The sequence below is a fragment of the Oncorhynchus gorbuscha genome, linkage group LG02 (genome assembly GCF_021184085.1).
Source record: "Oncorhynchus gorbuscha isolate QuinsamMale2020 ecotype Even-year linkage group LG02, OgorEven_v1.0, whole genome shotgun sequence".
Taxonomy (NCBI): Eukaryota; Metazoa; Chordata; class Actinopteri; order Salmoniformes; family Salmonidae; genus Oncorhynchus; species Oncorhynchus gorbuscha.
In genome coordinates this window covers 11,976,459-11,988,587 of record NC_060174.1, presented here as the reverse complement: position 1 = coordinate 11,988,587, position 12,129 = coordinate 11,976,459, and the positions used below count along the sequence as shown (strand labels likewise).

The window sequence follows — 12,129 nt, the reverse complement described above, 5'->3', positions numbered from 1 at the left end:
TGATACATCCCTTAACCAATGTAATATGGTGTCTCTTATTGCCCTGGAAGAGGTGGTCTCCACTGATATAGCCCTTAACCAATGTAATATGGTGTCTCTTATTGTCCTGGAAGAGGTGGTCTCCACTGATATCCCTGAAACAATGTAATATGGTGTCTTTTATTGCCCTGGAAGAGGTGGTCTCCACTGATATATCCCTTAAACAATGTAATATGGTGTCTCTTATTGCCCTGGAAGAGGTGGTCTCCACTGATATAGCCCTTAACCAATGTAATATGGTGTCTCTTATTGTCCTGGAAGAGGTGGTCTCCACTGATATATCCCTTAACCAATGTAATGGTGTCTCTTATTGTCCTGGAAGAGGTGGTCTCCACTGATATCCCTGAAACAATGAAATATGGTGTCTCTTATTGCCCTGGAAGAGGTGGTCTCCACTGATATAGCCCTTAACCAATGTAATATGGTGTCTCTTATTGTCCTGGAAGAGGTGTTCTCCACTGATAGAGCCCTTAACCAATGTAATATGGTGTCTCTTATTGTCCTGGAAGAGTTGGTCTCCACTGATATAGCCCTTAACCAATGTAATATGGTGTCTCTTATTGCCCTGGAAGAGGTGGTCTCCACTGATATAGCCCTTAACCAATGTAATATGGTGTCTCTTATTGTCCTGGAAGAGGTGGTCTCCACTGATATAGCCCTTAACCAATGTAATATGGTGTCTCTTATTGTCCTGGAAGAGTTGGTCTCCACTGATAGAGCCCTTAACCAATGTAATATGGTGTCTCTTATTGTCCTGGAAGAGGTGGTCTCCACTGATATAGCCCTTAACCAATGTAATATGGTGTCTCTTATTGTCCTGAAAGAGATGGTCTCCACTGATATAGCCCTTAACCAATGTAAACTACGCTTTTGGTCCTATTATTGCCTACACAATTTCTATTTTAAAAAATGGCATGCCCATACTTTGATATGTCATAGTAACGCCTTGCGATGGAGATGGCGTCCTTTTGCCCCCCCCCATGTTTAAAAACCATCTATGCTGTATGCTATGTTGGTGTCCTTTAGTAGTGTTTTTTTGTTGCAGCAATTCGACCATGAATGTCAGTCACGCTGTGTAATGATAGGAGACAAGCGCAGGATTACATGATCAGGGTTTTATTTTCTCCATCCAAACAAAAGAGCCAGGTGTAAACCTCTAAATACATCACAATAACACGGAAGCCGACACAATAGCACAGGTGCTCACAAGACCAACGGACATGATGACAATGGGGAACAGAAGGCACTTTTTAAAAAAAACTTGATTTAACTAGGCAAGTCAGTTAAGAACAAATTCTTATTTTCAATGACGGCCTAGGAACAGTGGGTTAACTGCTTGTTCAGGGGCAGAACAACAGATTTGTACCTTGTCAGCTCGGGGATTTGAACTTGCAACCTTCCGGTTACCAGTCCAACGCTCTAACCACTAGGCTACCCTGCCGCCCCACATACTAATCAGGGAAAATGGGAACCAGGTGTGCGTAATGAGACGACAGTCAGGGGTTGGTGGTGATGAATCCAGTTCAGTGACGCAGACCTCCGGAGCTGGTGAACGGAATGAGCAGCAGTACCATGGGGATCCGTGACAATGAAGGCCTGATTCACACAGTCTCCTCTGAACAGTTGATGTTGAGGTGTCTGTTACTTGAACTCTGAATCATTTATCTGGGCTGCAATCTGAAGTGCAGTTAACGCTAATGAACTTATCCTCTGCAGCAGAGGTAACTCTGGGTCTTCCTTTCCTGTGGCGGTCCTCATGAGAGCCAGTTTCATCATAGCGCTTGATGGTTTTTGTGACTGCACTCGAAGAAACCTTCAAAGTTCTTGAAATTTTCCAGATTGACTGACCTTCATGTCTTAAAGTAATGATGGTCGGTCGTTTCTCTTTGCTTATTTGAGCTGTTCTTGCCATAATATGGACTTGGTATTTTACCAGATTTGGCTATCTTCTGTATTCCACCTATACCATGTCACAACACAACTGATTGGCTGAAACACATTAATCATATGTGTTATTTCATAGTTTCGATGTCTTCAATATTATTCTACAATGTAGAAAATAGTCAAATAAAGAAAACCTCTGGAAATGAATAGGTCCAAACTCTAGACTGGCACTGCATGTATTTTATATTATTTATTTATTTACTTCCTACGGCAATCAAAAGCTGCAGTCTTCTCTATAGAAATATACTATATAGTCTACTGTAGGCCTAAGTTACATTGTTTTAATGCATATGTGACCAAAGTGAAGATTTGACTAGGAAATGGAGCTCAGCAGTTGCAGGCCAATAATATCTGAAGTGGCGTCTCTTGCCCAACACCAGCCAGAGCGATATGAGACTAGTTGGTGCTTCGCCTCAAGGGTTTGTTCCTCATGTGGGGGAAAGGGTTTATTGCTTCTTGTTTCCCCAGGCTAGTTCTTTGGAGATTTTCTGTTGTTGTTTCATGTGATAAATTTCAGACTGAATGTCTTTTGAATTATCTCTGAGAAAAGACTAGACCAGAGTAATATATTTAGACTGAATATTGAATGGTTATTGGAGGTCTTTCTTGCCTCTCAAATGTGTTAATTTATATAAACTTTTCAACAAGCATGGCGCTTGCTTAATAACGTGAGATGTTATCATTTCAGGGACACTGATGAGAAATGCATTTCGTGTAGAGGTTATTGAAGGACATGGAGGGCCGCACTCGGTACTCATTTCCATCTACCCTGCTAAACAATTGATTGTGAATGCTTTTCCTCCTCACGCTAATGTAAACACGAGCGCTGGTATTATTGCTGATCTTCGCACGTCATTAGTTGGGAATGTAGGCCGAATGCACAAACAATGTGGTGTTCCTATTAGATGAGACTTGCTGTGTAGAGCTGGATTTATGAAGATTATTATTAGCATGTGTGGTTGGTGCATAAATCTGCTCATGGCAGTCCCCTGAGATGTGACTCATATAGAGCTGTTTTTGTTAATGGAACATGCATGTTATGATCTTACGAGATGCCATGCTGCCTGTATGTAGCCTAGCGGGTTAAGAGCGTTTGGTCAGTAAGCGGAAGGTTGCTGGTTCAAAACCCCAAGCCGACTATGGGGAAAATCTGGTGATGTGCCCTTGAGCAAGGCACTTAACCCTGATTGCTGCTGGAAATGTCAAATGTACAAGTACTTTATGTTCATTCTCATCACAACAATGTGTACAGTTTTATTGGAATCACGATTGCATGCTGCCCTTGTGTGTGGACGATGAAAAGACTAGCTTTTCAAAGTGATGCACATGGCAACCATAACTGTGTGTTGGGGGGGGGGGTGTAAAAGATGGAGGTGGCAAATACCAAAACAAAAACCTTGCACCTGGCTTTTTACCCCCTACACCAGTGATCACCAACCTTTTCCTAGTCAAGATCACTTTGAGTCAAAAATGCAAGCCAAGATCTATCGCTCAGATTAATATTTTACATGACTTCAGCAACGTTAACTTGTTAAAAACAGTACTATAACAATGAGGTTTGTGCAGTAGGCTATAAGCCCAATACATTATCACTGCATATTGGCTTGAATTGCCCTGCCAAAGCATTGTTATTCAGAGCATTCCAAAAAATGAGACTATATGATCATTGTTTGTGAGGCACAGCTACATTTGAAATAATGTGTTTTTTATTTTAATAGGCTGATGGTGCCTGCATCTGATGGTCAGTCTCAGCGGAGGGAGATGGCAGCAGACGGATGCACCCGTTTACATCATGACGTCTTTCATTACATCCTACGTCATCTTCACGGAGTCGCCCTGCTACTGAATGGACACGTGTAGTGTTCGTAATGAGAGTGCGCTTCCATTTATTTTGCGACGACGTGCATCTCTAAACACCAGCTCTTCTCGTTCTGTCCGTAAAAGATAAAGAAACATGTCCGACGAAGGAAACCTTTCGTCGGTGGCCTGAGCTTCGACACAACAGAAGAATCTCTGGCTGAAGCTTTCGCTAAGTATGGAAACATAGCAAAAGTTGATGTCATCAGGGACAAAGGAACCGGGAAGGTTTCGTGGATTCGGCTTCGTAAAGTACGATAATGCAGAGGATGCGAAGGATGCATTGGATGGCAAGTCAGTTGACGGCAGAACAATTCGTGTGGACGAGGCAGGCAAGGGTGGTGGTCGTTCTGGAGGCGGAGGTGGTGGATTCAGAGGGTCCAGAGGCGGTGGTGGAGGATATGGTGGTGGTGGTGACAGGGGTTATGGTGAGAGGAGCTATGGAAGTGGTGGAGACCGGAGCTATGGAAGTGGTGGTGGAGACCGGAGCTATGGAAGTGGTGGTGGTGATGGATAATTGTTCAGTAGCTATCCCATAAAGCCATCACCTAAAACCACGTATTTTAATCTAATGTAGTTTGTAAACTTCCTGTTCTTCGATAGACTCTGGTTGGACTGAACACAAGGCAAAGTAAGAAAAATGTCTTAAGTATGAAGCGTCCATCTCGCAATGGAGCCGTCAACTGCAAGGGGCGTTGCGAGGAATGCTTATAGGTCATGTGAAGGAAGATTGAGGGTCCACCTCTCAACGTTCCTCCTCTCTTGCCCTCTCCTCCACTGACACCTTCCAGCTAATGGCAAAACTGTAGTCACACCGCACTAATAATAACAACACAAGCCTATCGATGCTCTTACCTACTCATTCATTACAGCTGCAGTGCTGGTTGTGGAGTGAGTGGAAGTAGGAAGAACAAACATTTTATGGTTTTTTAAATTGTTGAATAAAAAGTGTTGACAGTGCTAAGTAAGAACTTAATCATGAACTCACTCATAACTGCAGCTCTTCGCTGTATTCGTTGACTGTCTCTTTCTAGTCATGGTTTTAAAAGTTTTGAACTCTGTGTTAATTTTGCTGTAGCTTTCTTTTATGCATGCTATGTTACTGTAGACACGGTAATCTGAGCCATCCGATTGGCTAGCGGTAGGCCTATAGTATACTTGATTTGCTCTCTGTGCCCGCTGGAAAGACATGAGTTTGTGCCTTCAGGTGCATGAAATGGTTCAAAATTGGAACACTTGGCCTACCTGGCGCGCAGCTGAGTCGGGTGCACCTACCTCCAACTACCTGGCGCGCAGGGCAGCTGAGTCGGGTGCACCTACCTCCAACTACCTGGCGCGCAGGGCAGCTGAGTCGGGTGCACCTACCTCCAACTACCTGGCGCGCAGGGCAGCTGAGTCGGGTGCACCTACCTCCAACTACCTGGCGCGCAGGGCAGCTGAGTCGGGTGCACCTACCTCCAACTACCTGGCGCGCAGGGCAGCTGAGTCGGGTGCACCTACCGCCAACTACCTGGCGCGCAGGGCAGCTGAGTCGGGTGCACCTACCTCCAACTACCTGGCGCGCAGGGCAGCTGAGTCGGGTGCACCTACCGCCAACTACCTGGCGCGCAGGGCAGCTGAGTCGGGTGCACCTACCGCCAACTACCTGGCGCGCAGGGCAGCTGAGTCGGGTGCACCTACCTCCAACTACCTGGCGCGCAGGGCAGCTGAGTCGGGTGCACCTACCTCCAACTACCTGGCGCACAGGGCAGCTGAGTCGGGTGCACCTACCTCCAACTACCTGGCGCACAGGGCAGCTGAGTCGGGTGCACCTACAGCCAACAGCGGGAGAAGAATACAAATAGATACCAATGCAAGGCTTTATCATTGTTTTTTTTACAGAAATGTTTGGTGATGACTAGGAATATCAAATCAAATCAAATTTATTTATATAGCCCTTCGTACATCAGCTGATATCTCAACGTGCTGTACAGAAACCCAGCCTAAAACCCCAAACAGCAAGCAATGCAGGTGTAGAAGCACGGTGGCTAGGAAAAACTCCCTAGAAAGGCCAAAACCTAGGAAGAAACCTAGAGAGGAACCAGGCTATGTGGGGTGGCCAGTCCTCTTCTGGCTGTGCCGGGTGGAGATTATAACAGAACATGGCCAAGATGTTCAAATGTTCATAAATGACCAGCATGGTCGAATAATAACAAGGCAGAACAGTTGAAACTGGAGCAGCAGCACAGTCAGGTGGACCGGGGACAGCAAGGAGTCATCATGTCAGGTAGTCCTGGGGCACGGTCCTAGGGCTCAGGTCCTCCGAGAGAGAGAAAGAAAGAGAGAATTAGAGAGAGCATATGTGGGGTGGCCCGTCCTCTTCTGGCTGTGCCGGGTGGAGATTATAACAGAACATGGCCAAGATGTTCAAATGTTCATAAATGACCAGCATGGTCGAATAATAGTAAAGCAGAACAGTTGAAACTGGAGCAGCAGCATGGCCAGGTGGACTGGGGACAGCAAGGAGTCATGTCAGGTAGTCCTGGGGCATGGTCCTAGGACTCAGGTCAGTTGAAACTGGAGCAGCAGCATGGCCAGGTGGACTGGGGACAGCAAGGAGTCATGTCAGGTAGTCCTGGGGCATGGTCCTAGGGCTCAGGTCCTCCGAGAGAGAGAAAGAAAGAAGGAGAGAATTAGAGAACGCACACTTAGACTCACACAGGACACCGAATAGGACAGGAGAAGTACTCCAGATATAATAGGGGCGGCAGCGTAGCCTAGTGGTTAGAGCGTTGGACTAGTAACCGGAAGGTTGCGAGTTCAAACCCCCGAGCTGACAAGTCTGTCGTTCTGCCCCTGAACAGGCAGTTAACCCACTGTTCCCAGGCCGTCATTGAAAATAAAAATGTGTTCTTAACTGACTTGCCTGGTTAAATAAAGGTAAAAACAATTAAAACAAAAAACAAACTGACCCTAGCCCCCCGACACAAACTACTGCAGCATAAATACTGGAGGCTGGGACAGGAGACACTGTGGCCCCATCCGAGGACACCCCCAGACAGGGCCAAACAGGAAGGATATAACCCCACCCACTTTGCCAAAGCACAGCCCCCACACCACCAACTTACCATCCTGAGACAAGGCTGAGTATAGCCCATAACGATCTCCTCCACGGCACAACCCAAGGGCGGGGCGCTAACCCAGACAGGATGACCACAACAGTGAATCAACCCACTCAGGTGACGCACCCCCTGCAGGGATGGCATGAGAGAGCCCCAGTAAGCCAGTGACTCAGCCCCTGTAATAGGGTTAGAGGCAGAGAATCCCAGTGGAAAGAGGGGAACCGGCCAGGCAGAGACAGCAAGGGCGGTTCGTTGCTCCAGAGCCTTTCCGTTCACCTTCCCACTCCTGGGCCAGACTACACTCAATCATATGACCCACTGAAGAGATGAGTCTTCAGTAAAGACTTAAAGGTTGAGACCGAGTTTGCTTCTCTGACATGGGTTGGCAGACCGTTCCATAAAAATGGAGCTCTATAGGAGAAAGCCCTGCCTCCAGCTGTTTGCTTAGAAATTCTAGGGACAATTAGGAGGCCTGCGTCTTGTGACCGTAGCGTACGTGTAGGTATGTACGGCAGGACCAAATCAGAGAGATAGGTAGGAGCAAGCCCATGTAATGCTTTGTAGGTTAGCAGTAAAACCTTAAAATCAGCCCTTGCTTTGAAAGGAAGCCAGTGTAGAGAGGCTAGCACTGGAGTAATATGATCAAATGTTTTGGTTCTAGTCAGGATTCTAGCAGCTGTATTTAGCACTAACTGAAGTATATTTAGTGCTTCATCCGGGTAGCCGGAAAGTAGAGCATTGCAGTAGTCTAACCTAGAAGTAACAAAAGCATGGATTAATTTTTCTGCATCATTTTTGGACAGAAAGTTTCTGATTTTTGCAATATTACGTAGATGGGGAAAAAAGCTGTCCACGAAATGGTCTTGATATGTTCTTCAAAAGAGAGATCAGGGTCCAGAGTAACGCCGAGGTCCTTCACAGTTTTATTTGAGACGACTGTACAACCATTAAGATTAATTGTCAGATTCAACAGAAATCTCTTTGTTTCTTGGGACCTAGAACAAGCATCTCTGTTTTGCCCGAGTTTAATAGTAGAAAGTTTGCAGCCATCCACTTCCTTATGTCTGAAACATATGCTTCTAGCGAGGGCAATTTTGGGGCTTCACCATGTTTCATTGAAATGTACAGCTGTGTGTCATCCGCATAGCAGTGAAAGTTAACATTATGTTTTCGAATAACATCCCCAAGAGGAATACATTCTAAGGATCAACCGGTTGGTGACCACTACCCTACACACTTTAGGGCAGGGATTATCAACTAGATTCGGCTGCGGGACAAATGATTTGTTATTAAGTGGATGGTCAGGGGGCTAGAATATCATTCCTAATCATTAGTAGACTGCAAATTGACCACAAGAAGCACAAACAGATATAACATTTGACTAAACCATAATCATTTCAAACCCTGCTTACATTCTAAGTATACGATCACATATCTCTCTCATGTGTGGGAATACTTCGGAACACATTTCTACAATTTACATCACTTGGAGCTGAAATAACTTTTCTTTTTAATGATCTATACCAGGGGTGTCAAAGTCAAATGGACGGAGGGCCAAATAAAAAATTTAGCTACAAGCCGAGGGCCGGACTGTTCGAATGTTCATTGAAATTTTTTTAAATGACGCATATAGTCTAGTGAACCTAATTGAACCTACTGAAAACCTAACAAATATATTCCAATATGATCAGATAAATAAAGCAATATTTTCTTATGGCTCTGTCAGTAATCTTTAATTTTCAACAGACACAAAAGACAAATTTCCTTTATATAAAAATCCCCATAACATGAACATTAAATGAAAGAAACCGGTATTCAAGGCACCATCAGTAGCCTATATTTTCTATTTTAGCAAAAGTGGGCTAAATTTACTTCAAAGAAAAAAACAATAATAGCAATTTTCTATCATCCACTCAACTGAAATATTTTTAAAATATAATTGGATTGAAATACAATAAAATAAAGTGCAAAAATCTATTAATCAAAAACAACACTTTGTTTAAGGAGAAGTAACATGCAGTGAAAACAAATATTAAACTTTAACTTTTAAACTTGAACTGAGTAAAAACTCTAAATATGTGATTGCACAGTAATGTTCACTTGTTTGAGGTTGAGGGTGATACTTGGTGGTGTCCCATCTTTTCCACAAGTTCATCAATGTTCGGGGTAAGGCTCTGAGCTGAGGAAATCCTCAGAATTGAGTGGAGGTGTTCAGCAGTAAGTCTACTTCTGTGTGATGTTTTGTTCAAGTTCATCAAAGAAAACAGTTGTTCACACAGGTATGTGCTGCCAAACATAGACAACGTTTGAGCAGCCTGGATGCGCAGCTGGGGCATTGTGTCGGGGAGGAAACGGGCGAACTCCGCAGCACCCACTGCCGCATATTTTGCCCTCAGTGCATCATTGCATTGGAGGTCAATCAACTCCATTTGGAGGTTTGGTGGTGAGCTTTCCACGTCAACAGCAAATGGGTTACCGAGCAGTTCCAACCTGCTTTTTGGTGCTTCAAAGTCAGCAAATCGGCGTCGAAAGTCAGCGGCAAGCATACCTATTTTATCAGCCAACTGTGCGCTCGAGAACGCACTGGTAGAGAACTTCTCTTTCATGGTCTGGCAGCTGGGAAAGTGGCTCAAATTTTCTTTCCGCATCTGCGTCTCCCACAGAGTCAGTTTGGTTTTAAATGCCTTCACTGTACTGTACATATCAGAGATGACACGATCCCGACCCTGCAGCTGCAAGTTCATTGCATTCAGATGACTCGTAATGTCACACAGAAAAGCCATTTCACACAGAAACATTTCGTCTCGGAGTTGTGTTGTGTCTTTCCCTTTGCTGTCCAAGAACAGACAAATCTCCTCACGAAGCTCGAAACATCTTTGAAGCACCTTTCCCTGGCTTAGCCATCGCACCTCTGTGTGATAAGGCAAATCACCATGCTCCGTTTCTAACTCCGTCAGAAATGCCTTGAACTGGCGGTGATTCAAACCTTGTCCATGCATAGGACGTAAAGCCAAAAACTCCTCTGTCACGCTTAGGCTGGAGTCCACTCCGCGGATGAAAATTGACAACTGGGCAATGTCAGAAATGTCGGTGCTCTCATCCACAGCCAAGGAATATGCAATGAAATCTTTTCCCTTTTTCACAAGCTGCTCTTTTAGATTGATGGACAACTGGTCTACTCTCTCGGCAATGGTGTTTCTGCTCAGACTCACATTTAAAAAGAGTTGCCTTTTTTCTGGGCAAACTTCGTCACAAACTTTAATCATGCAGTTTTTGATGAAATCCCCCCTCCGTAAATGGCCGGGCTGATTTAGCGATCTCTTCTGCCAAAATAAAACTGGCCTTGACAGCAGCCTGGCCTTGTGATTTGGCTTTTTTGAACAGAGCCTGTCGAGATTTGAGGCCTCGTTTTAATTCCTCTGCCTTTTGTAGCCTTTGTTCCATGTCCATATTCTTGTTTTTGTCCGCGTGTTTCGTTTCATAATGTCGTCTCAGATTATACTCTTTCAGTACCGCCACACTTTCTCCACACAGAAGACACACAGGTTTTCCAGCTACCTCCGTGAACAAATACTCCGACTCCCACCTTGTTTGAAACCCCCCGGTTCTCAGTGTCCACCTTCCGTTTTGCCATTTTTGATGGGTATCTGAAAGTTAATTTTACTGTGATGCTGACAACTGCTGTGCCAATAAATATTGAAATGAAGCAGCCTACTGCTCGGTGCGTCACCGTTGCATTGTGGGAAATGTAGTATTGGTGCGTGTAAAAGATCTGCGGGCTGCCGGCTTGCTGCGGTCTGCGGGCCGGTTCTAATAACAAATCAAGATCATCCCAGGGGCCGTAAGAAACCTTCTCGCGGGCCGGATGTGGCCCGCGGGCCTTGACTCTGACATATGTGATCTATACCCTCTAAAGCAGGATTTGCGGGGAACCTTGGTTTAGGAGGTATGAAGACATTTTTTTTGTTTACCATCAAACGTCATGTTGAAGTGATGCGCACTCATCCCGACATCAAAAAGCTCTGTAGCAGGATAGCTAACACTGATGTAGGGACCTTGACAAACTCAACAGTGTGTGAGGGAGTCATGACCATGAAAACACGCAAGACTGGTGCCTATATCTATGTTAAAACAGTATATTATTCTTCTGGCTTTATCTAGCTTTATTTGTGATATTTTACCTTGCCTCACTGGCTTGCTAGGTATCTCCTGATGATGTATGTGATGTTGTAGAAGATAACCATCTGATCACGTGTTTGTTAACTTGCCCAAGCTGCATTTGAAGTTGTACGTGATCGTATCTACTGCTAGGTAAACAAAGAGGTTTCTAATGACGAACTGCGCTCACAACTTTTCATGATGCATCCTGGAAATGGGCCTATATGACAGAGGGGAGGGTGTATGGTCTTTGTTTAGATATTATGATATTTTCTGTCTCTCACCCCATCAGTCTCTGTGCTAATCATGTCGAGCTAAATCAGAAGCCTTTGGTCTGTGCCAAATCCTCATTATCGTCCTAGTGTTGAAGTGTAAATGAATCTGAATAGGAAGCGTAACCGCAGTGGGGATCAGAAAGCTGATGAAGATGCTAGTGCAGAGACTGTTGTGTTTCTCCTCTCCACCACATCTAGCCCTGCGACCAAAGGATTTTTTTTTGCCCTGATCTTTTGAAGCCTTTGTCTTTCTGGAAGGTTGTTTTCCTCGTACTGCCCTGCTCATCTGGCATTACACAGAAAGAAACTTGTTTTGAAGTTGCCAGATGAAAAGCTGGCCGACTGTCAAAGGTGCCGAAGTCTCCACTGTGCAGAGTGACCTCTCTCTCTGACAGGCAGGGGATGATGGGGGTTGTAGGGGTTAGGGGGATTGTAGTTGTTTGATGGGAGCCAAATCTAATTATAGCTGGTGTACTGAGGGAGTCTAATTATAGCTGGTATACTGGGGGTGGGGGGGGGGGTAATTATAGCTGGTATACTGGGGGTGGGGGGGACTTATTATAGTTGGTATATTGGAGGTGGGGGGGTCTAATTATAGCTGGTATACTGGGGGTGGGGGGGTCTAATTATAGCTGGTATACTGGGGGTTGGGGGGTCTTATTATAGCTGGTATACTGGAGGTGGGGGGGTCTTATTATAGCTGGTATACTGGAGGTGGGGGGGGGTCTAATTATAGCTGGTATACTGAGGGTGGT

At 45.0% G+C, this 12,129-nt stretch overlaps 1 pseudogene; it reads left to right on the top strand.

The window, feature by feature from the left end:
- The first annotated feature begins 3,013 nt into the window (after positions 1-3,013).
- LOC123995627 lies at positions 3,014-5,899 on the top strand (annotated as a pseudogene).
- Positions 5,900-12,129: the final 6,230 nt, after the last annotated feature.